Source organism: Ursus americanus, chromosome 2, assembly GCF_024610735.1.
Source record: "Ursus americanus isolate L20-20 chromosome 2, mUrsAme1.1.p, whole genome shotgun sequence".
NCBI lineage: Eukaryota > Metazoa > Chordata > Mammalia > Carnivora > Ursidae > Ursus > Ursus americanus.
In genome coordinates, this window is record NC_142128.1 from 37097902 (window position 1) to 37123373 (window position 25472).

The following is a 25472-nucleotide window of genomic DNA, read 5'->3' on the forward strand; positions in this document are numbered from 1 at the left end:
TGGTTCAAGATCACCCAGCTGTTGAGGGGAGAGCCGGCGTTTGACCTCTGGTCTAATTCCAAGGCTGTCCTGGCACACTTCTCACCCAGAATAAAGTGCTGCTGCTGTGGTATTTAGGGTCATGTTGACCTTTGCTCTTCGGAGCCTTTGCCTTGTGTGGTGGCCCACGTCCCTGGGCCTTGGGCATGTCGAACGTGCTCTTTCAGCCCACCCTGGTGGGTTTCCGCATGGATCTGCCTAATGTTTGATTCCATCCACAGTCTGCACATCCTCCTTCAGTCCTTTGCTGATGACGCCTCCTCCATGTGGTAGGCCAGTTGGCCTGTTTCTGAATGGCAACATACAACCCATTCTCTAAAGCCCAGCTCATATGCCACCTCCCTGCTGATGTCCCTCCAAACTAATTCACCTCCAGATTCCCAGACTCACCTTGTGAGCCTCCCCTAAAGGATTGAGCACATTATTTCCTGTATGTACAGTAATTCAGATATGCAACTTATTTACTTTGTTGAGGGGAGGGACTGCCCTGCAACAGTGTTCATTTCTCCAACTTCTCACAGAGGACCTTACAGCCTAGTGAACCACCAGGGAGTGAATGCATCAGGGGAGCTCTCTGTGGTGAAAAGGGTTTGTAAAACGAAGATTTATCCCTCAACTTTACATGCTGACTTCGTGTAAAACAAGATTCAGCTGCAAGGTAAATGTCTGGGTTGAGTCTGGAGGATGGATGGTGGAGGACAGCTTGTGTTTTTCTTGAGGAACTTTGAGTTTGGGGAAGTGAAGAGACACCGATGAGGGCAGGCAGTGGAGAACAGCCTGCGCAGGTGGTAGGTCCTACACATCTGTCTGTGTAGACGGGGTCCCAAGAGTGGGGAGCTGCGCCCCTTGACCTTTATCCTGGGCTGCAGCTTCTCTAAGGCCATCCCCTGTGCTCCCATAGTCCCTTTGTGTTTGCTGTCATACATAAAGGCTGTCAGTCCTGCTTTCACCACCAAAGGTGGGGGAGTCCTTGGCCAGAACAGCAGCACCCCCTCCCTGGGACCTGAGTTGGCTCAGAGCACCCATATCCCATGTGACCCAAGACAGACAGACGCTGGGGCCCTTCAGCAGAGGACGGGTGTGGGCCGGCATGACTCACCCGCTCTGTCGCCGCCCACAGCACCGTTCGAAGCCCTTGGGAATCAGATCTCTTCCCTAGGAGAGGCGTTCAAGGCTGTCTTTGCAGTTAGCAGCTTGGGATCCTGCTCGTGCAAAGGCCTGTCGCTGTCCTGGCGTCTCAAAGTCCAGATGGGTGGGGAGCCATCCAGTTGCAGGGGCACGGAGACAGGTAGAAGCAGCAGCTGAGAAGGCAGTGCCTTGATCTGGGCATCAGACAACCTCGGTGGTCACTGGGCCCTGCCAGGAGCTCACTGTGCAGCTGTGAAGGAAAGGGGTTTGTTCTTTAAGGAAACGTGTTTTTGACCACCTGCTCCTGCTGAGTGAAGGAAGGGCAAGGGGGACCACGGGAAGGCAAGACCTGTCCCTGGCCCAGTGGTCTCTCAGTCTCTGTAGATGAGCACGAGTCAGGGTGATAAAGGCTGTACAGAGGTGTTTGGGGAGCATGGAAGAGAAACGAGCTCATCTTGGCCGGCGGCGGGGGGTGAGCCAGCGCAGGACGCATTTGAGCTGGGCCTTGAAATTGGGATCCTTCTGGCAGACCAGAGTGCGACTCACATCTTTGGAGAGTGTTGTGCAGTGTCTTCTCGGGGGTGGGGCCGGGTGGGGTGAAGTAAGGGGGACGTAGAGAGGAGGCCTGTCTGGGTCTGGCAGCGAAGGGCCTTCGTGGGTCATGCGGACATTGGACCTTCTGAAGGTGGAGGGGAGACATTGAACTGATCTGTGCTGTAGAATGAGCATTGTGGCAGCAATATGGAGAATGGATTGGAAGGTCAAAGATGCAGAGAGACACTGGGTAGAACAGGGTTAGACTATCACAGGAAAGAATGTTTGAGGCCCTCCCCTGTGGGGTTAGAGAAGAGGGTTGCATCAGAAAGTCCCTAAAACGGAAGTGCTGTGCCTCCAAACCCACCTGGGCATTTGGTTCTTTTCCCTGCCCCGGCTCCTAGTTGATTGCCTTGGTTGCTTGCTCGTGCTCCATTCTGGGGGTGCTGTGACCGGTTTGGGTTTTGACCCTATCCAGTCTCCCTGTTTGTCAGTTCCGTCCACCCAGCCCTTCAGGTGAGACCTCAGCCCCTTGGAGGCTAGCTGGTAGGAAGCAGTACTGCGCCCTGGGTCCTCCCCACTCTCACCCTGGCCCCGGCTCCCCTCTCTCCTGTGGCATCGTCCTCGAGTCCCCAGATTGGAAATGTGAACTGCGCCACCCTTTCCATCACTCTTTCCAAGAGGACGCATGAGAGAGATACTGTGTCTCACTGGAAGATGTTTAAGCAGGAACTAGAAAAATGAATTAAAGGGACCCTGGGATGTTGGTCTCAGAACAGAAGGTGAACTATAGGGCAGGCCCACGGAGTGACCCAACACATCTGAGCCCCTTGATTTAAATTTAGATCAGTTCGGAGAGGAGTTAAGATGGCTGAGGAGTAGGAGACACCGTTTTCAGCCGGTCCTCCGAGTCGAGCTGGATAGGTACCAGACCAGCCTAAACAACCACGGAACCAGCCTGAGACGCAGGAAGACGCATCTGGATCTCTACAAATGAACATCTCCAGCGCTGAGTATTGAGGTACGAAGCGGGGAGCCATGAAACTGTGCACAGATATCGGAAGATAAACGGAAGGGGGAGGGAGCCGCCGCGTTCGGGTGCCGGGAAGCGGTAGCCACCTGCACGGGAGAGCGGGCGGGGCTCACGGTCCGCACCCGCAAAACAGCAGACTGAGACCGTGAGCCGGGTGCGCGCGCCACCAGGCATCTCGCGGAACCCCGGAATCCTGGTGCGCTCACTGGATCCAGACTGAGACCGGGAGATCCGGGAGCGCGCGCGGGGCGGCTGGCGGCTGGCGGCTGGCGGCATTAGAAACACAAAGGACAGAGACGCCGGCCCTGGAAGTGAGGGCTGGGACGCCGGGTGTGGGGCGCACATCCCGGGACGCTGCAGGGTTGAGCAGCACCAACAGTAACAGAGTTAAAGTGGCCAGAACATTAGTAGAGAACGGGCCGCAATCCTTCTGTTCCGTGACAGAGGCTGAGATTCAGCCGCTGCTTCTCTGACTCTCAGAAGAGGCACAGCAAACCGCCAGGGAAAGCCGCCAGAGAACAAAAGCCTGGAAATACCGGCTCAGAGAGTGCCCATCCCCATCCCCCCTCGCAGGGGACACGGAGGCTCTACCCAAACAGGGCTGCCTGAGTATCGGCGCGGCAGGCCCCTCCCCATGAAGGCAGGCTGAAAAATCAAGAAGCCCACAACCCAGGCGCCTGGGTGGCGCAGTCATTGAGCGCCTGCCTTCGGCTTAGGGCGTGATCCCAGCGTTCCGGAAAGGAGTCCCTCATCGGGCTCCTCCGCTGGGAGCCTGCTTCTTCCTCTCCCACTCCCCTGCTTCTGTTCCCTCTCTCGCTGGTTGGCTGCCACATAAATAAATAAATAAAATCTTTAAAGAAGAAGCCCACATCCCTAAGATCCCTATAAAACAAGGGGCACGGCCTGGGACCCAGTCAATAATTTGGGCTCTGGAAACCCCGCAACCTCTCTTCATCAGAATGACAAGAAGGAGAAGCCCCCCCCAGCAAAGAAAAGACAGTGAGACTGTGGCCTCTGCCACAGAAATAATGGATATGGATGTAACCAAATTATCAGAAATGGAATTCAGAGTAACGATGGTCAAAATGATGAGTAGAATTGAAAAAAGTATAAACGAAAAGGTTACTGAGAATATAGAATCTCTAAGGACAGAAATGAGAGCGAATCTGACAGAAATTAAAAATTCTATGAGCCAAATGCAGGCAAAACTAGAGGCTCTGACAGCCAGGGTCGCAGAAGCAGAGGAACGGGTTAGTGAATTGGAGGATGGGTTAATAGAGGAAAAAATGAAAATAGAAGATGGTCTTAAAAAAATCCACGCCCACGAATGTAGGTTACGGGAGATTACTGACTCAATGAAACGATCCAATGTTAGAATCATCGGCATCCCCGAGGGGGTGGAGAAAAACAGAGGTCTAGAAGAGATATTTGAACAAATTGTAGCTGAAAACTTCCCTAATCTAGCAAGGGAAACAAACATTCGTGTCCAAGAGGCAGAGAGGACCCCTCCCAAGCTCAACCACGACAAACCTACACCACGTCACGTCATAGTGCAATTCGCAAATATTAGATGCAAGGATACAGTATTGAAAGCGGCCAGGGCAAAGAAATTTCTCACGTACCAAGGCAAAAGCATCAGAATTACGTCAGACCTGTCTACACAGACCTGGAATGAGAGAAAGGGTTGGGGGAGCATATTTAAAGCTCTTTCAGAGAAAAACATGCAGCCAAGGATCCTTTATCCAGCAAGGCTGTCATTCAGAATTGATGGAGAAATAAAGACATTTCAGAATCGCCAGTCACTAACCAATTTTGTAACTACGAAACCAGCCCTACAGGAGATATTACGGGGGGTTCTATGAAAGTAAAATGGCCCCAAGAGTGATACAGAACAGAAAGTCACAGCCAATACAAAAAAAGACTTTACTGGCAACATGGCAACATTAAAATCATATCTATCAGTAATCAGTCTTAATGTAAGTGGTTTAAACCATCCCATAAAACGCCACAGGGTTGCAGATTGGATAAAAAGAAATGACCCATCCATTTGCTGTCTACAAGAGACTCATTTCAAACCCAAAGATGCATCCAGACTGAGAGTAAGGGGATGGAGTACCATCTTTCACGCAAATGGTCCTCAAAAGAAAGCTGGGGTAGCAATTCTCATATCAGATAAATTGGATTTTAAACTACAGACTATAGTTAGAGACGCAGAAGGGCACTATATTATTCTTAAGGGAAGTATTCAACAAGTGGATATGACAATTATAAATATATATGCCCCCAACAGGGGAGCAGCAAGATACACAAGCCAACTCTTATCCAGAATAAAGAGACATATAAATGAAAATACATTAATAGTAGGGGACCTCAACACTCCACTATCAGAAATAGACAGAACACCCTGGCAAAAACTAAGCAAAGAATCAAAGGCTTTGAATGCCATACTCGACGAGTTGGACCTCATAGATATATATAGAACACTACACCCCAGAACCAAAGAATACTCATTCTATTCTAATGCCCATGGAACATTCTCAAGAATAGACCATGTTCTGGGACACAAAACAGGTCTCAACCGATACCAAAAGATTGAAATTATCCCCTGCATATTCTCAGACCACAATGCTCTGAAATTGGAACTCAACCACAAGGAAAAATTTGGAAGAAACTCAAACACTTGGAGACTAAGAGCCATACTGCTCAGGAATGACTCGATAAACCAGGAAATCAAAAATCAAATTAAACAATTTATGGAGACCAATGAGAATGAAAATACAACAGTCCAAAACCTATGGGATACTGCAAAGGCAGTCCTAAGGGGGAAATACATAGCCATCCAAGCCTCACTCAAAAGAATAGAAAAATCTAAAATGCAGTTTTTATATTCTCACCTCAAGAAGCTGGAACAGCAACAGAGGGACAGGCCTAATCCACGCACGAGGAAGCAGTTGACCAAAATTAGAGCTGAAATCAATCAAGCAGAAACCAGAAGTACAGTAGAGCAGATCAACAGGACTAGAAGCTGGTTCTTGGAGAGAATCAATAAAATTGACAGACCACTGGCAAGACTTATCCAAAAGAAAAGAGAAAGGACCCAGATTATTAAAATTATGAATGAAAAAGGAGAGGTCACGACGAGCACCATTGAAATTGGAAGGATTATTAGAAATTTTTATCAACAGCTATATGCCAATAAACTAAGCAATCTGGAAGAGATGGAATCCTTCCTGGAAACCTATAAACTACCAAGATTGAAACCGGAAGAAATTGATTCCTTAAACAGGCCAATTAATTATGAAGAAATTGAGTCAGTGATAAACAACCTTCCAAATAACAAAACTCCAGGCCCGGACGGTTTTCCTGGGGAATTCTACCAAACATTCAAAGAAGAAATAATACCTATTCTCCTAAAGCTATTTCAAAAAATAGAAACAGAAGGAAAGCTACCAAACTCATTCTATGAGGCCAATATTACCTTGATCCCCAAACCAGGCAAAGACCCCCTCAAAAAGGAGAATTACAGACCGATTTCCCTAATGAATATGGACGCCAAAATCCTCAACAAGATACTTGCTAATAGAATCCAACAGTACATTAAAAGGATTATCCATCACGATCAAGTGGGATTCATACCTGGGATGCAAGCGTGGTTCAATATTCGCAAATCAATCAGCGTGATACATCATATCAACAAGAAAAGACTCAGGAACCATATGATCCTCTCAATCGATGCCGAAAAAGCATTTGACAAAATACAGCATCCTTTCCTGATTAAAACCCTTCAGAGTGTAGGAATAGAAGGTACATTTCTCAATCTCATAAAAGCCATCTATGAAAAGCCTACTGCAAATATTATTCTCAATGGGGAAAAGCTGGAAGCCTTTCCCTTAAGATCAGGAACTCGACAAGGATGCCCACTCTCGCCACTATTATTCAACATAGTACTAGAAGTCCTTGCAACAGCAATCAGACGACAAAAAGGGATCAAAGGTATTCAAATTGGCAAAGAAGAAGTCAAAATGTCTCTCTTTGCAGATGACATGATACTCTATATGGAAAACCCAAAAGAAGCCACTCCCAAATTATTAGAAGTTATAGAGCAATTCAGTAACGTGGCAGGATACAAAATAAATGCTCAGAAATCAGTTGCATTTCTATACACGAATAACGAGACCGAAGAAAGAGAAATTAGGGAATCCATCCCATTTACAATAGCACCAAAAACCATACGTTACCTTGGAATTAACTTAACCAGAGACGTAAAGGACCTATATTCTAGAAACTATAAATCACTCTTGAAAGACATTGAGGAAGACATAAAAAGATGGAAAGATATTCCATGCTCATGGATCGGAAGAATTAACATAGTTAAAATGTCCATGCTACCCAGAGCAATCTACACTTTCAATGCTATCCCGATCAAAATACCAAGGACATTTTTCAAAGAACTGGAACAAACAGTCCTTAAATTTGTATGGAAACAGAAAAGGCCCCGAATCTCCAAGGAACTGTTGAAAAGGAAAAACAAAGCTGGGGGCATCACAATGCCGGATTTCGAGCTGTACTACAAAGCTGTGATCACAAAGACAGCATGGTACTGGCACAAAAACAGACACATAGACCAATGGAACAGAATAGAGAGCCCAGAAATGGACCCTCGGCTCTTTGGGCAACTAATATTTGATAAAGCAGGAAAAAACATCCGGTGGGAAAAAGACAGTCTCTTCAATAAATGGTGCTGGGAAAATTGGACAGCTACATGCAAAAGAATGAAACTTGACCACTATCTCACACCATACACAAAAATAAACTCCAAATGGATGAAAGACCTCAATGTGAGACAGGAATCTATCAAAATTCTAGAGGAGAACATAGGCAACAACCTCTACGACATCGGCCAAAGCAACCTTTTTCATGACACATCCCCAAAGGCAAGAGAAACAAAAGATAAAATGATTTTATGGGACTTCATCAAGATTAAAAGTTTCTGCACATCCAAGGAAACAGTCAGAAAAACTAAGAGGCAGCCCACGGAATGGGAGAATATATTTGCAAATGACACTACAGATAAAGGACTGGTATCCAAGATCTACAAAGAGCTTCTCAAACTCAATACACGAGAAACAAATAAACAAATCAAAAAATGGGCAGAAGATATGAACAGACACTTTTCCAATGAAGACATACAAATGGCTAACAGACACATGAAAAAATGTTCAAAATCATTAGCCATCAAGGAAATTCAAATCAAAACCACACTGAGATACCACCTTACGCCAGTTAGAATGGCAAAAATAGACAAGGCAAGAAACAATTGTTGGAGAGGATGTGGAGAAAGGGGATCCCTCCTACATTGTTGGTGGGAATGCAAGTTGGTACAGCCACTCTGGAAAACCGTGTGGAGGTCCCTAAAAAAGTTAAAAATTGAGCTACCCTATGATCCAGCCATTGCACTACTGGGTATTTACCCCAAAGATACAGACGTAGTGAAGAGAAGGGCCATATGCACCCCAATGTTCATAGCAGCAATGTCCACAATAGCTAAATCGTGGAAGGAGCCGAGATGCCCTTCAACAGATGACTGGATTAAGAAGTTGTGGTCCATATATACAATGGAATATTACTCAGCTATCAGAAAGAACGAGTTCTCAACATTTGCTACAACATGGACAGCACTGGAGGAGATAATGCTAAGTGAAATAAGTCAAGCAGAGAAAGACAACTATCATATGATTTCTCTCATCTATGGAACATAAGAACTAGGATGATCAGTAGGGGAAGAAAGGGATAAAGAAAGGGGGGGGTAATCAGAAGGGGGAATGAAACATGAGAGACTATGGACTATGAGAAACAAACTGAGGACTTCAGAGGGGAGGGGGGTGGGGGAATGGGATAGACCGGTGATGGGTAGTAAGGAGGGCACGTATTGCATGGTGCACTGGGTGTTATACACAACTAATGAATCATCGAGCCTTACATTGGAAACGGGGGATGTACTGTATGGTGACTAACATAATATAATAAAAAATCATTATAAAAAATAATAAATATAAAAAAAATTAAAAAAAAATAAATTTAGATCAGTTCTATAAAATGTCGTCTTAAAACCAGAAGTGTGTGTCTTCTCCTAGTCCCGTCCCTGTAATCCCAGGCGAGGGTTACAAGCATGGCCCCTTCCCACTCTGCTTGTTTATACAACTGTCATCCCATGATTCTTGGGCCGATAGACTTTGGCAGTCATTCAACAAACAGGTTGTTGGACCTACTGTGTGCCCACCTCGTGCTGGCTGGGGTAGGAGATAGACACCCTCTGCTATGTTCTCAAGGAATCAGGAGACCAGTATTTCAGTCTAGTTGGGAAAGCAAGACGCATGTGGGAAACAACTGAAGAGCAAAAAGATGAGTAAGTTAAGAGGGCGGTTGAGATTTAGGGGACGTGCGGCAAGTCCACAGAGCCTGAGGAAGGAGGGAGCGCGTGGTGCAGGGGCAGGATCCAGCCCAGAGCTCACAGGCGGTCCAAGCTGGATCCCAGCCAGCCTCCGTCTGAGGTTGGGGCCGCGGTGGACTTGAGGCTGCCTTCACGAGGGGCTGTGCCCATGTTTCCCACATGTTCACCCTGTTTCTTCAGTCTTAGCTTATAGAAGGAGTCTTGGAATCAGAAGAGTTGGGGAGTAGTTTTGATTCCATTTTTGGTGACTATATACTTGCCTTATTGACCTTCTGGGATTGTTCTGTGAACCAAATGAGATAAGAAATATGAGTTCTTTGAAAAGTATAAAGTGTTGCTAGAATATGAGGCATCATTGTGTTTTCCTCTTATTCCTGATTCCCTACCTCTCCTTCATTCTTTCTGTGAACAAACTCTCAAGTCACCAGCTGCTAAGGCCAGCTGGGAGGACCCTCGCCTGTCTCCACTGAGTTCCTGTGTAGGCCCAGAGACTAGATCCAACGTGGAAGGATGTGGTTTTTGGCTTCTAGACCAGGTAACTCTGGGTAAGTCACTTCAGTTCTCTATGCCTCAGTATCCTCATGTGTAAATGGGAGGTAATAATATACTCCTCCTACCTCCTAGGCCTCCTGGGAGGATCGGCCGAGACCGTGAAGATGACGGTGCCTTGGAAACTGTAAAGGTCTGTCCAAATGCTATGGATGTACTTTTTAATCTGTGCTTGAGGGCTTTGGATGAAAGTTGCCAAGACTGTTGCACATGTAGACAGTGACATCATATGCATGTTTTTGGAGCCCAGGGTGGGGCGCAGAGGCGGCCCCAGAGTCACGGGCAGGGTAGAATGCAGAAGGGAGCCCCACCCACCGCCTGGCTGTAGTAGGCCTGGGTCCATGGTCTGACCTGAAGAAACGCCGTCTCCTGGTTTCCAAGGTGTCAGAGACTCTGCCATGACCTCTGTGCTCAGAGTACACTTGGACCACAGCTCAAGAATAGGGGCTACTGTGATTTATGTCTCTGTCTCTGGGGCCTCAGCTTGGTGCCCCGACATGGCAGGCTTTCAGGGTCAGGCTGTTGTTGAACCAAACACAGGTGGTGTATTTTGTGGGAGCTCAAATCATCCTGTTCTCACTTCCTTTGTTTGCAAATTCCAGTTGTAGAAAAACTAAATTAAAGAAAAAAAAAAGCTTCAGAGAAATGGTAGCCTGACGTGTGCTGGGACACGTGACTGGCTAGTGTTAATGGAAGGTCGAGCTTCTGGGATGGGGTGTCACTATCTTGGTGCTTTGTTAATCCCAGGGGGTGGTGAAGCCAGTCTAATGGGAAAGGCTCTCATCGAGCGTCTGTGGCCACCTCAGTTTTGAATCCCTTCATTGGCCCTGCTGGTCACTGGAGCTGAAAGGAAATGGTTTAGTCACCAAATATTTGTGAATATCTATTTGTGCTTGGCCCCGTAATGGGTGCTTTGGGGAATATGAAAGAGGTCAAGTTGTGGATTCTGTGTTGGATGCACTTAGATGAGATTTGAGAAGACAAGCTGACCGTGGAGGAGCCTGGGATTCCGGCTGGCAGGCCCGTGTGCGCAGGGCCAAGGGAGTGGTCGATAATTGCCGGCAGAGGAAGGCAGAGGCAAAGATCCTCAATGGCTCTCAGGGGCGGGTAAGCTTTCTGGAGGAGGTGGAAATATGTGAAGAAGACAGAGTCAATCCCTGAGACTCATCTGTGCTCCCTAAAACGTCTTCTTGCCCTTTCTGGCCCCAGTTAGGAGACCGAATCAGTCTTCTGTTGCTGCTAACAAATGACCCAGCTTAGGAGCTCAGCGTGGCACCCGTTCATTACCTCCCACTTCTGCCGGTCCTGGGTCCGGGCAGGACACGCTGGCTGCCAGCTGGGAGTTGCTCTCAGCTTGTGGAGGCCACTCAGTCTTTTCCATGTGTCCCTCCATCTTCAGTCAAGCCGTGGGGCCTCTCATCCCCCTGTGCTTTGAGTGTCTGACTTCCTCTTCTGTTATCAGCGGGAGAAAACCCTTTGCTTTTTTTTTTTTTTTTTTTAAAGATTATTTGTTTGAGAGAGAGAGCACTCATGAGTTGGGGGGGGGAGAGGGAGAGAATCTCAAGCCGACTGTCCACTGAGCATAGAGCCTGACGCAGGACTCAATTTCACGACCCTGAGATCACGACCTGAGCCAAAATCACGACCCTGAGATCACGACCTGAGCCAAAATCAAGTTGGACACTTAACTGAGCCACCCAGGCGCCCCGGAAAACCTTTATTTTTTTTTTTAAAGATTTTATTAATTTATTTGAGAGAGAGTGAGAGAGATCACAGAGGGAGAGGCAGCGGGAGAAGCAGGCTCCCCACTGAGCAGGGAGCCCGATGTGGGACTCGATCCAAGGACCCTGAGATCATGACCTGAGTTGAAGGTAGACAGTTCACCGACTGAGCCACCCAGGCTTTGCTTTTAAAGAATTTATGGGATTTGGTCAGGCCCACCTGGATAATCTCGTTTTGATTAGCATGAAATCAGCTGATTAGTAGCCTTATAATTACCATCTCAACCGTCTTGCAGTGTACAGATCAGGGGCCTTAAGGGCCTTCATACTGCTGTGCAGCCATCACCACCATCCACCTCTAGAACTGTCCTCTTCTCCGAGCACTGAAACTCTGTATCAGTTAAAGACGGACTCCGCATCCCCTGGCCCCAGCCCCTGGCAGCCACCGCGTAACTTTCTGTCTTTATGACTTCCACTACTCTAGTACCTCATGGAAGTGGAATCATACAGTGTGTTTGTCTTTTCGGGAGTGGCTTTCACTTAGCGCAGTGTCTTCAAGTTTTCTCCATGATGTTGCAGGAGCTGGCATTTCCCCCTCTCGGGCAGAATAGGATCCCTTGTACGTACAGACCACATTTTGTTTCTCTATTCATCAGTTGTTAGGTCGTTGGGCTGCTTCCATCTTGTGGCTACGTGGAATAATTCTGCGTTTATAATAATTATATGAACATGGGTGTGCAAATCTCTCTCCAAGACCCTACTTTCCGTTATTTTGGGTATATACCCGCAAGTGACATTTCTGGATTATATGGTAATTCTGTTTTTAATTTTTGGGGGGACCACCGTACTATTTTCCGCAGCAGCTGCACAGGTCACATCCCTACCAACAGCGCGTGTGAGTTCCGATTTCTCCACATCCTCGCCAGCACTTGCTAGTTTCTGGGTTGTTTTTTTTTTTTTTTTTGGATAATGAACGGGAGGTGGTACCTCCTTGTTTTTATTTGCATTTCTCTAATGATCAGTGATGTGGGGCATCTTCTCTTGTTCTTGTTGGTGATTTGTTTATCAGTCGTGAGATCTTGAATAGGATTTTACAGCCCTCGTTGTAGGAAAAGTGTGTAAAGGGGCAGAATGCTATGCAGATGAATATTTGCCCAGGGCTGGGAGGTGGGGAGGCGCAGCACCAGCACTGAGTGTAATGGGAATGGGCTTTCTTTTCAGGGGCAATGAAATGTGCTCGCCTTAGTCCTGATGGTTTCACAACTTTGCACACATACTAAAAACCATTCAGTTGTGCAGTTTAAATGGGTAAATTTTGTACTGTGCGAAGTATCTCTCCACGAAGCTGTTTTAAAGTGGTGCATTTTGGAAGTAGAAGAAAAACAGTAACAGTGGTAACAGCAAAGGTTACTGTTTCATTAGCCAGCTCTGTTGAGCAGGAGGGAATGTTACCCCCTTGCGCTGAATCCACATTCCTCCCCAGAGTTTCAGTCACCCTGCCTCCCTCTGGTTTCCCCAAATCACATTTTATTCCTTCAAGTCTGATTCTGTCTTAGGTCCTTCTAACACAGGAGACGTCTTTGGTCATCTGTATTTGGCAGACATGGAAAGTTAAGGCAGAATCAGCCAGCCTGGGGTATCTCTGGGCCTCACGTCCTAATCCCGGACGTGCAGAAGCTCACAGAAGGGAGAATGTCACGGTGGGCAGAGCCCATCAGGAACGGGGCGAGCCGTTGTCTGAGCTGTATTACATAGGGCCCTAAAAGTGCCCCCCCCGATTCCCACACCTGTCATAACCCCTTCATCAAGTCACACCATTCGTTCGTCTATTTGTCCTATCAGTCTAAGTGAAGAGGGTTTTGAGGGTGTAAGAGTCAAGGGTGTCATGAGTTGGGGAACAGGAAAACTGAAGTGGAAGGCAGTCCTGGACATGTCACTGTGGCAGGAGGCCAGGAAGCCTCAGGAAGACCTTGTGGTTTCTCAGCCCAAGAGCCTTTGGGCTTCAGTCACAGAGTTGCATGTGTCCGGAGAGCTTCCCTGAGGCTTCACTCTGCGTGACTCTGACTTTGCACGTCTCCCTTGGGTAGATCTGGAGGCCCCCTTGCACGCTTACTGGCCCGGGAAGAAAGATAAGGGGCTAAGAAAGCTAGAGGAAAGATGGCAAATATCTGAACGTGAGAAGCATATTTGGGTCGAACTGGGGTTAGAGGGTTGTCAAGCCCTTCTCGTCCAGCCATGATGCTTCTGGAGGTCCTAGACATTACCGAAACAAGTGTCACCCCTCCACCCACCATCCTTTTCAAAACGAGGTGGTACCGGATCCAAGAGAGGAAATGGCTAGCCCAGGGCTGCACGGCCAAGTGGTAATAGAGCTCCTAGCTCCTTGCTCTCCTGCCCGTTCCACTCAAGGGCCACACCGTTCTTCTAGCGCAGCCAACAGCCCCTGGTTCTGGAGCCTTCATGGCAAAGGAGGATCTGGGGTTGTGGACACAGGGTGCCTCTGTGCACCTGCGCTGCAGCTGTTCACCCTTCCCCACGAGGCCCCTGTGGCTTTCTGCTCAGCGGGCTTCTCTCCTGGTTTGCTGTCTCCCTGCTCAGCTGCAGCCCCCTCAGCTTCCACGCCTGCACCATCTGGAAGGGAAACTGTGCTGAGGAGCTCCGCAACGCTGCCCACCCCCTGTGCCATGCTCTGCCAAGTGTGGGCCCACACCAACGCAGACTGACTAAGTACAGAGAGTTCTCCTTTGTGTTTATCTCTGACTGCTTAGCGAGAATACAGCGTGGCTTCGCAGGCTGCAGCATCTTCGCACTTAAACAGTGACAATTAAAAAAATTATTTGCAAAATCTTCCCCTTGGTATTTAATACAGTTCCTCACGCTCTCCTGCTCTGATCTGCATGATGGACAAGGTCTGTGGCTTCAGTGGGTTAGAGGCCTGAACTCTGTCCCCGTGGCCTCAGCCTGCAATGCCGCCGTGGCCCAGATTTGTTCCCTGAGGTCAGGGGTCCTGGAAGGCTCTCTGTGTCTTAGAAAGTCTGAACTACATCCCTTGTGCAACGGGAGATGCGGTTCCTGCTTCTCTTCACCTCTGTCCCCGTTTCCCCCAGTCTCCTCCTCTATCCCTCTCTCCCTCTCTTCTGCCCTTCTCCTCCTTCCTTCCATCTCTAGATTTCCTCACGCTTGGGGCCAAACGTCCTCTGGTCACTCCCCACGTGCAGAGCTGTTTCAACAATGTGGCTCTTTTTTTCCGGGCGACTGTGACAACACAGCTGGCTCATTCATTGTCATCAGCAATATCAACCATCTGGGAATGGCTAAGGTCAGAGACCCGCTCGGGAAGCCAGGCTACGCCCTGGGCGGGAGTCTCCTCTTTGTTGTGCTTGCGAATGTAAGCAGTGGGAAGATTGCATTGCCTCTTGGTGCAAGGGGCAGCAGGGAGCTGGTGGCCCTTGAGGTCTGCGTGTCATGGCCGTGGCCTTGCAGGGGGACGAATCCCAGGAAGAGGTATTGTGTGGGAGGAACAGGGTCAGAGGGCTTAGCCCCGGGGTCTTCCCTGCCTAGACTGTCTCTTTCAGGAATGTCACTTGGAGCTTGAAGGTTCAGGTTGTGTTTGCATCCGGGAGGCTATCCCTAGACCCTCGCCCATCTCTGCCATGAATCTTCCTGCAGCTCTTCGCTTTCTTATCTGACCAAGACAGGGCCGAGAAAGTGGCCATGAAGCAGTTGTTTCCACCGTGTAACCAGGAGCCACCTATCCTGGTCTCTGGCCTCTGTTGCCCCAGGTGAGCCATGTATCCTGCTGCCTCCATTCTGCTAAGTGCAGTCCCGTCTGCCTGCCTGCCCCCTCGTCCTCCCCAGCCCAGCTGAGACCGACTGTGCCAGGCCCTTCCACCCTCGGGAAGCCAGAGCAGTTGGCTCTCCTCGGTGCTGCTGTGTCCCCGCGCCTCCCTCCATGGAAGCATTTATCACCTTGTGTGGTGACCAGCTGTTGACATGTCTGTACTCCCCACTGGATTCAGAGTTCTCTGGGGGCAGGGATGTTGGTATGGATCATGGACCTTGCTCTGTTCCTGTCACTTGCTAAGTGAGTGAGTGAAGGGAGCAGCAGCTACTGGGACCACATTTGCTAACCATGCTTCTGCATCCCAACTCTTTTTGATGGCGTGAAATCTCCAGAGGGAAACGTATCTGCTGGGGATGGGGAAAGGAGTAGACCGGGGGGTGGGGTCTAGGTAAGTTGCATTTCTCCTGATTCGGCAGTGTATGAGTTTCCCATTGCTGCTGTGACAAATTACCACGCTTGGTGGCTCTAAACAAAACAGAAAGATTAGCCCGCAGGTGTGGGCTCAGAAGTCTGAAAGGAGCCCCACCAGACGAAAACCAAGGTGTCTGTCCATCTGTGTTTCTTCTGGAGGCTTCCATTTCCTTGTCTTTCAGACTCTGGAGTCAGCCTGCATTCCTTGGCTTGCAGCCCCTTCCTCATATCACCCCAACCTCTGACTCCCATATGCACTCCGACCTCTTACATCCCTCTTATGATGACCCTTGTGGTTATATTGGGCCCACCGAGTCATGCAGGGTAATCTCTCCTTCTCAAGATCCTTAATCACATTGGCAAAGTCCCTTTCTCCATGTAAGTTGACACGGATCTGGAGATTAGGATGTAGACATCTTTTGGGGGGATTGTTCAGCCTGTCCCATGCAGGACACCCAGAGACCCAGCTTCTGCTTTGTGTTCCTATTTGCACATCTTGCTTCTTCCTGTCGTTCGGGAGCTCGTGCTGGCTCCTCCAGGTGGTCTCCCCCAAGCCCCACTCCCTCCAGCCGGGTGCATCTCAGCCTTGGTTCCTGCAGCCGAGCTTGACCACGAGCACTTCTCTGGTCAAAATGAGACCTTCTTTGGTCTGTGCGTCTTTCCACTTCTGTGCCGATACTCCAAGAGCCTTTCTTTCTTCTCTCTGGAATGTCCCCAGTTTGACCTCACCTTCCAACGTGCTCCTCCCACTTTTTTTTTTTTTAAGATTTTATTTATTTATTCCACAGAGATAGAGACAGCCAGTGAGAGAGGGAACACAAGCAGGGGGAGTGGGAGAGGAAGAAGCAGGCTCATAGCGGAGGAGCCTGATGTGGGGCTCGATCCCATAACGCCGGGATCACACCCTGAGCCGAAGGCAGACGCTCAACCGCTGTGCCACCCAGGCGCCCCTCCTCCCACTTTCAGGCAGAAGCCCTAGGTTGGCAGACTACCCCAGTGCTTTCCAATTCTTTGTTTGCAAGTTAGTGCACGCCCCTAGGCAACCAGGGAGCATCCTGGAGCGTGGGGCACACGTGATGAGTCCCGGCATCCAGCCCTGGCACAGAGCACGTGTCGACAGAGTGGTGGGAACTGGCGTCTCTGCTACTGGAGCCTTCATGGCGTGCACTGGGACAGCCCTTGGCATCTGCTGCCCATATCATGAGTTATTTTTTTCTGCATATGCCCTGCTTCCCCCCCAACACAATTAGAACAGAGGTCTCCAGCCCTGCATAGAGTCTAGCAACCACTAGACAGTCTAAGGGTTGAGCCAAATGAAAATGCTGCTGTTTGACCATTTTTCACCTACAGGATACTAAGTGTCTTTTGACAGAGAGACAGTATTCATTGCCCAGGGAGTCCAGATGCAAGTGGTGGCCAAGTCTTCAGGCCTTCTTCCCTGCCTCTTCCTTCCTCCCTCTGACACGGCTGCCCTTCAGATGTAAAATATACATATATTTAAATGGCAAACTTGACATCAATTTATTGATTTACACCAAGAGATAGAACTGTCAGGCTAACCAGCTACATCTCCCTTTTGCAGCAGAAACATCTCCCCATAAAGACATCTTGGCATTACAGAGTTGCTCTGTAAGCAGCAGATTCAGCTCAAAAAAAGAGTGTGTTCAGACTCAGGGGCCTGTGTGGGGACAGGCCAGCCCAAAGCAGCTGCCCTGCAGACCAGCTGAGTGCCCTCTCTGACACGCTGGCTGCACATGGCAGGTTTTCTCTACAGGACAGAATGTGCCCTGTGAGGTCTATGCTCTGGTTATCGCAGGGTCACAGGAGATCCTGGCACAGCCTGATCCCCGGTGAGAGCAGTTGCTACAGCCCACAGGGAAACCAGTGCTGCTGGCTTGGGTGATTGCCCATCCATCCCTCCCTCCTTCCTTCCCTCCCTTCCCTCCCTCCTTCCCTCCCTCCCTTCCTTCCTTCCTTCCCTTTTTCCTTCCTTCCTTCCCTCCCTCCCTTTCTCCTTTGTTCCTTACTTTCTTCCTATATTCTCTTTCTTTATTCTTTTTTTCTGGGGCCTTTTTAAAAATTATTATTATTTTTTAAAGATTTATTTATTGATTTTAGAGAGAGAGAGAGCTCAGGGGGCAGGGGCAGAGGGAGAGACAGTCCCAAGCAGACTCCACACTGAGCATGGAGCCTGACGCGGGGCTTGATCTCACAACCCTGAGATCATGACCTGAGCCAAAACCAAAAGTTGGATGCTTAACTGACTGTACCACCCAGGTGCTCCTTAATTATAGTTTGTTCATTAAAATGCACAATTAAGTACACAGTTCAATAAGTTTTTTTTTTAAAGATTTTATTTATTTATTTGACAGAGAGACAGCAAGAGAGGGAACACAACGGGAAGTGGGAGAGGGAGAAGCAGACTTCCCGCCGAGCAGGGAGCCTGATGCGGGGCTCGATCCCAGGACCTTGGGATCACGACCTGAGCCGAAGGCAGCCACTTAACAACTGAGCCACCCAGGCGCCCCGACAGTTCAATAAGTTTTGGCCAATACATACGCTCATGTAACTGCTGTGTTAATTACCCCAGAGAGTTCATTCCGTTGTGCCTTTTCCAGTTAAGCACCTCCCCAAATGTCCATCAACTGCAATGATAAGTGACTGGATAAACAGAACGTGGTCTATCCATACAACAGCATATTACTCAGCAGTAGGAAAGAAGTATGGACACCTGCTACGACATGGATGAACTCTTTTTTTTTTTTTAAGATGTATTTATTTATGAGAGAGAGAGCACATGAGCTGGGGGGGTGGAAGGGCAGAGGGAGAGAAGAAGGCTCCCCGCTGAGTGTGGAGCCTGATGAGGCGCTTGATGTGAGGCTTGATCTCATGACCCTGAGATCATGATCTGAGCCCAAATCAGGAGTTGGATGCTTAACTGACTGCACTACCCAGGTGCCCCTGGATGAACTTTGAAAGCATGATGCTGAGCGAAAGGACCCAGGCACAGAAGATTTCAGAGTACGTGAATCCATTTATGTGCAACGTCCAGAATTGGCTGATGTATAGAGGCAGAAAGTAGATGCGTGGTTGACAGAATGGTGTGAAACAGTCTCTCTAGGGCTGGGCTGGGGGTTGGGGCTGAGCTAGTGGGTATCTGATTTCTTCTGTAACTAGATGGTGGGGATAGTTGCATCACTAGGAATACACTAAAACCCACTGTGCTGTACCGATTGAAAAGGTGAATTTTGTGGCGTATGAAATATATTTCAATAAAGCTGTTATTAAAAAAAAGATACAGAACATCCCCATCACAACAAAAAGACGTTGACCTCTTCCCAGTCAGTCCTGCCCTACCCCCAGAGGCAGCCACAGTGGCATCTTTTTCCAGCATAGATGAATTGTGTCTGTTCAGGAGCTTTCTGTAATTCGAGTCATGTATTAGGTGCTCATTTGTGTGAGGCTTCTTCCAGTAGGCATAATGTTTTTGAGATTTGCTCATGTTGTTATGACAGTAGTTTGTGTCTTTCTTTCCCTCCCCCCCTGAGTAGAATGAATGACTTTACCACAGTTTCTTACAGATGGACATCTGGGCTGTTTCCAAGTTATGGCTATTATGCATAAAGTTGGTATGGATATTCTTGTAAAAGTCTTCCCGTGGACATATGTTTACCTTTTTTTTTTTTTTGAAGATTTTATTTATTTGAGAGAGAGAAAGCACAAGTAGGGGGAGCGGCAGGCAGAGGGAGAGGGAGAAGCAGGGAGCCTGACATGGGGCTCAATCCCAGGTCTCTGGGATCATGACCTGAGTGGAAGGCAGATGCCCAACCAACTGAGCCATCCAGGCACCCCTGCTTACCTTTTTCTTAAATACCTAGAAATGGAATATGGTTTTATTTTTAGTTTTGTAAGAAACTGATATACTTTTTTTCCAGAGTGGCTTTACCATTTTATACTCCCATCAACAATGTATGAGAATTTTGGTTGCTCCATATCCTCACTAACATTTGGTGTTGTCAGAATGTTTGCCTACTTTAAGGTGATAGAGATATTTTTCCTTTTTTTTTTTAAGGTGCCATATTTCATTTAGGTCTAGGATCCATTTCAGCTTGTTTTTGGTGTGATGTATGGAGTTGTGGTTCAATTGTTTTTCCTTTTAGATAGACAATTATTTGTGTGTCTATCCAAAAATGTTGAATATATTTGTCTTTCCATTGAATATTTCATTCCTTTGTTGAAAATCAGTTGCTCATATATGTAGGTCTGTTTCTGGACTCTGCTGTTCCATTGATCTATTTGTGTACCCTAATGCTAATGCCACATTGTCTTGATTATTATTGTTTACAGTAGATTTTAAAATCAGCTACTGTAAGCCCTTCAACCTTGATCTTTATTAAGATTATTTTGGCTGTTCTAGTCCTTTTCATTTCTGCTTAAATTGACTACTTAAATTTCTTTTTTTTTAAGATTTTATTTATTTATTTGACAGAGAGAGAGACAGCCAGAGAGAGAGGGAACACAAGCAGGGGGAGTGGGAGAGGAAGAAGTAGGCTCCTAGCGGAGGAGCCTGATGTGGGGCTCGATCCCATAATGCCAGGATCACGCCCTGAGCCGAAGGCAGATGCTTAACCGCTGTGCCACCCAGGCGCCCCTGACTACTTAAATTTCTATTTAGTTGACTGCTTGTCAATTTCTGAAAAGCAAGCCTTCTGGAATTTTGACTGGGATTACATTGAATCTATAGATCAATCTGAAGGGAACTGACATCTTAGCAATATTGAGTCCTACAGTCTGTGAACATGGTACATCTCTTCGTTTATTTAGGTCTTCTTTTATTTCCCTCAATAACGTTTAGTAGCCTTTAGCATAGAAGTCTTGTATGTCTTTGGTTAAATTTATTCTTAAGTGGCGTTTTTTTTTTTTTAATTGAGGAAACTGGAAGCCACAGAGGGATGAAAGGGTGGTAGGTGGACAGATGGTGGGGCTGATGTTTGGGATTGAGGCCCTATTCAGAGCTCCACATGATCACCAACAAGAAGCAGCAGGTCACACAGTGATTCTCACTGAGTCCCCTCTATCTGGATTTCAGAACCAAGCTGATTCTCTGGGGACATGACAGCCAAGAAGTCTGTGTTCTCTTACTCCCTCCATGAACTGAGATGAACACCTCTTTAGCTCCCTTTTGGACACCAACTGTACTATGAAGGTCAGGCATGGGCTGGTCCTGCTCACTGCTCCCTCCTGACAGAAACTGCAGTGCCTCCAGCTCCTGATGAGCCTCCTTAGGCTGTTCCCTGAGCAGCAGTAGCCAGCAACCTCCACAAGGGCCCAGCATGGAAAGCCATGCCACAGTGACTGGGAAATGTGGCAAAATCAACTGCACGCTTGGAAGAGGAGGAGAAAAGAAGAGATAGATGGGAAGAAGCAGAGTATGAGAGGGGAACTGAATGAATGACTTTGATGGCAGAGCGCTCAATTAGGGACTGTGAATGCCTGGTGCCTGGGGGTCTACCAGATGGCCAGGAACACCCAACTAACACATCTGAGACTCCCTTTGGGTCTGTTGTGTTACCTCGGTTTGGAGCCTTTTGCTTTTCCCTGTTACTAGGGTGTGTGTGTTTGTGTATACAAATACCATACACAGGCAGAGGTCTTACTGATAATTTGGAGTGGGTCCATCATTAGGCATCCTGGGGGGGGGGATGTGCATTGAATGTCCTGCCACAAGCATGACTGAGAGAACTGGATTCCTCAGGAGGTGCTCGGGGCTTTGCTAGGCAGCCTTGAGGAAACACATTTATTCCCGCGCCATATGGGGAAGGGAAGAAGCTATGGGAAAATATTTTGGCTTAATATAAAGAACTTTATAGGAGCTGTATAGCCATGGAACAGTGTTCCTTGCCTGATTATGATTTTCATATTCCTGGGATATACAAGCAGATCCTGTCAGAGATTCCTGCACTGGGCAGGATCATGTGACCTTCAAGATCCATTTGATTCTGTGCCTAACACTTTACCAGGAGTTGATTAATGTTCTCCTCCCAAAAAGACTTCTCCTGGGGAAAGGAACCCAAAGAAGACTTTTTTGTTTAACTCCAGCACTACTTACTGGATAGTCCACATTTCTCCCAGTATGTATAGCCACTTCTGATATTTATCAAGTTTCTATATTCGAATGGGTTTTCGAGTTCTCTAGTCTGTTCATTGGTCTGTTGTCTATCCCTCTGGTATTAGAACCACGCCATCTTAATTGTTAGAGTGTTACAGTAATTTCTGACATTAGGCTGTAAAGTCCGGGCACCTGGGTGGCTCAGTTGGTTAAGCATCTGCCTTCAGCTCAGGTCATGATCCCAGGGTCCTGGTGTTTAGTCCTGTGTCAGCTCCCTGCTCAGTGGGGAGTCTGCTTCTCCCTCTTCCTCTGCCCCTCCCCCTGCTCATGTTCTCTCTCTGGCTCACTCTGTCTCTCTCAAATAAATAAGATCTTTAAAAAAGAAAAGGAGTATAAAGTCTCCCTGCTTGGTTCTTCAAATTTTCTTAGATATTCTTTAGCCAGTGCTCTTCCATATGGATCTAGGGTGAATTATGTTAAGTCCCATGTTGGAATTTTGATTGGAATAATGGTGACTGTGACTTTTATGAGGCTGATTGCTTTCTGAGAAACATTTTTCAAGGTGAACTCTCAGAGGCAGTGACATCCACGTGGAGAGGTGTTTCTGGCTGGGACATCCCATCGCCCCTCAGATTATCCTGTGGCTGGTGTAGAAGACCAGCCATGATCCGTTTCGCCACGTGGAGATGTCTTCCCCACCAACAGCCCCACCAGTCGTTTGGTTGGCCAGAGCGAGCTCTCCCAAACCTGTGGGGCTGGGCCTCCTGCTTTTTGCAGCCTCTATCCACGAGAAAGTGCCAGAAGGTGTGGCATCAGTGTTGGAGGAGAGAGCGGGGGATATGGCTGCAACAGACGCCTACTGAGGCATTTCACAGAGGGCACCCTCCTCTCAGAATCAGGTTGGAGCCAACTTTTCCTTCTCTGTATGACTCAGCCATCATTAATTAGAAACGCCGCCTGAGCATTCTCCGGTTCAGTCAGAAGCCCTGCCCATGCTTAAGCTGTTGGTGCTGTAGGAATTTGCTCCTTTCTCACTTAAGGGCTTTTAGAAGTCTTGTCCTTTCCAGATAGACCTCTTTGGAGCCCCCCCCAGCCCCCTTTATGATTCCTGTTGGGGTGGAGGACAATGCCTTTCCTTGTGCTTTCGGCTGGTCCCACCACTGAGGCACTTCCTGAGGTGTCTGTCTGGGGTCTTCAGTGAAGGAGCAGTGTGGGGGCTGGAGACGAGGACCGTATCACTCCTCGTCACGGAATGAGGGGCACCATGAGTGAAAGAAAAGAGCGTTGAGGTTGACAAGCCTGAATTTATTTGCCCGGTTCTGACACGAATTCGCTGTGCGACCTCGGGTTGTCATTAGCTCATCTGCGCCTCAGTTCCTGCATCTGTGCACATGAGGCGATGGCGTCTCCTGGACGTGGTGGTTGAGATGATTCAGTGGGATACTGTGTGTGGAAGCACCGAGTGTGCTACGTGGCATTGACCAGGAGCCCAGTAAATGCCACCTCCCCGACTCGACCTCCCACCACTCTGTGGAACTCAGATCTGCAGTCCATCCCAGGCCTTCCTGGTGGCCTTCCAGCGGGCGCAGCAGGGGTGGTGGATGCCGAGGCAGCGGTCTTACTGCGTGGGAAGTCTTGGCACCTTTTGGGATTTCTGGAGAGAGCCACAGATTAGTGTCCACATGGTGCTCTTCACCAGAGCGTGACCCGAGGAGTAGGTACCAGACTCTCTCCGTTATTTGTTGTCTTGCTACCCCAGTGTGGCCTGAAATTCCTCCCATTAGTCAATTCCATTTTTAAATTGTCTTCTGAAATCAATAGATACACCTGGGAAATAGTCTACAGTCTGTAGGCTGGAGCGGAGAAAGCCATTCTTGAGGGTGAAGAAGAAGGCCAGCTGTGTCAGCTGTCTCTCATTTAGCAGCACTTTGGACCCTCTAAAAATGAGATTAGTTGTCTGCCACCTTGGAGCAGAGACTCTATCATTTACTTTTGTTTGGTTTGTTTTAGCTAGAACACTGAGTGCCGGCCCTGCTTGCAACAGAAAATGCTGATGACCCAGTGAATGTCTGCTAAAAATTGTGTGATTCTGGGGCGCTGGCCTGGCTCAGTCGGAAGACCACGAAACTCTTGATCTCGGGATCGTGAGTTTGAGCCCCATGCTGGGTGTAGAGATTACTAAAAAAAATAAATTTAAAATTGTGTGATTCTGACACGTGCTGCAACGTGGCTGAACCTTGAAGATGTTATGCGAAATGAAATAAGTCAGACATAGAAAGACAAATGTTGTGTGATTTCATTTATATGAGGTCCCTGGAACAGTCAGATTCATGGAGACAGACTGTAGAACGGTGTCTGCCAGGGGCTGGGGGAGGGGACATGGGGAGTTAGTATTTAATGGGGGCAGAGTTCTGGAGGTGGATGGCGGTGATCGTTGCACGACATTGTGAATGTGCTTCATGCCACAGAACTTATACTTAAAAATGGTTAAAATGGGGGCGCCTGGGTGGCGCAGCGGTTAAGCGTCTGCCTTCGGCTCAGGGCGTGATCCCGGCGTTATGGGATTGAGCCCTACATCAGGCTCCTCCACTATGAGCCTGCTTCTTCCTCTCCCACTCCCCCTGCTTGTGTTCCCTCTCTCGCTGGCTGTCTCTATCTCTGTTGAATAAATAAATAAAAAATATTAAAAAAATGGTTAAAATGGTAAATTTTATGTGCATTTTACCACAATAAAAAATATATGCGTGTAATCCAGGCAGTGTCCTAATTTTTAAAACTGTGGCATAATCAGTGATTACTTAAAGGATAATACTGTGAATTAACATGGTAAGATGTAAAAATATCACCTGATTTGCTCACTCAGCCAGCACCCCTCAGCCTCTGGCTCCGTCCAAGCTCCCGAGCCAAGCCTGAGGATTCAAAGATGCAATCTTGCACTCACTCTTCCAGAGCTGGCTTCCGAGGGTGAAGGCAAGAAGCCCGTGACTCCGCTGAGCAAAGTCTCTGCTCCGGCAGGGAGGACTGAGGAAGAACTGGGTAATGCCCCTGGAGTTCGAGGCAGGATCCATGGGGAGGCAGAGCAGGAGCGGGAGCTTACTGGGGAAGGAGAGTCTTGGAAGGAGGGAAAGAGTGGTGTGCTGTGGGGAAGGTGGGGCCGGGCCTGCCCGCAGACGCCAGGCAAGTCTGAGAAATGGCAGGAAGGCCAGTGGGGCTCGGGTGGGGCTCTCCGTGCCTGGGGAAAATGAGACGGAAAGAGTATATTCATGTCTCGGGGTTCCTCAGATCTGGGCACCAGCCTCACCTTAGTCTCCTGTCAGCTGGAAACCTTAGCTAAGTTTGAAAGAATCTCCGTAAATCTCGGTTTGCTCATCAATGAAATACTTCTTCCCAGGTTGACAAGATAAAATCAGAAAATGTGTGCAGTTTCAGAGACCATATCTGTTTGTCTGTTTTCTATATACTGTATCTGTCTCTATAGATCAGTATTTTCCGTGTCTGTATACACACACACACACACACACACACACACACATGTGCACACACGCGATAGGTGGCTCAGGGCGGGAGAACTCTGAAGGTCTGGAAACAAGTTTCACTTCTCTGTTTTTTGAGCAAGGTGTTTTGGCTCTGGGGAGCGGTGAGGACATCCTGGG

At 48.1% G+C, this 25472-nt stretch overlaps 1 long non-coding RNA gene across 1 annotated transcript; it reads left to right on the forward strand.

Annotated features, from left to right (window-relative positions):
• Positions 1-8637: 8637 nt before the first annotated feature.
• On the forward strand, positions 8638-24503 carry LOC123783549 (uncharacterized). The gene is made up of 3 exons (XR_006777237.2): positions 8638-9730; positions 9810-9867; positions 23830-24503. It is a non-coding gene; the product is annotated as an uncharacterized LOC123783549 (long non-coding RNA).
• The last annotated feature ends 969 nt before the right edge of the window (positions 24504-25472 follow it).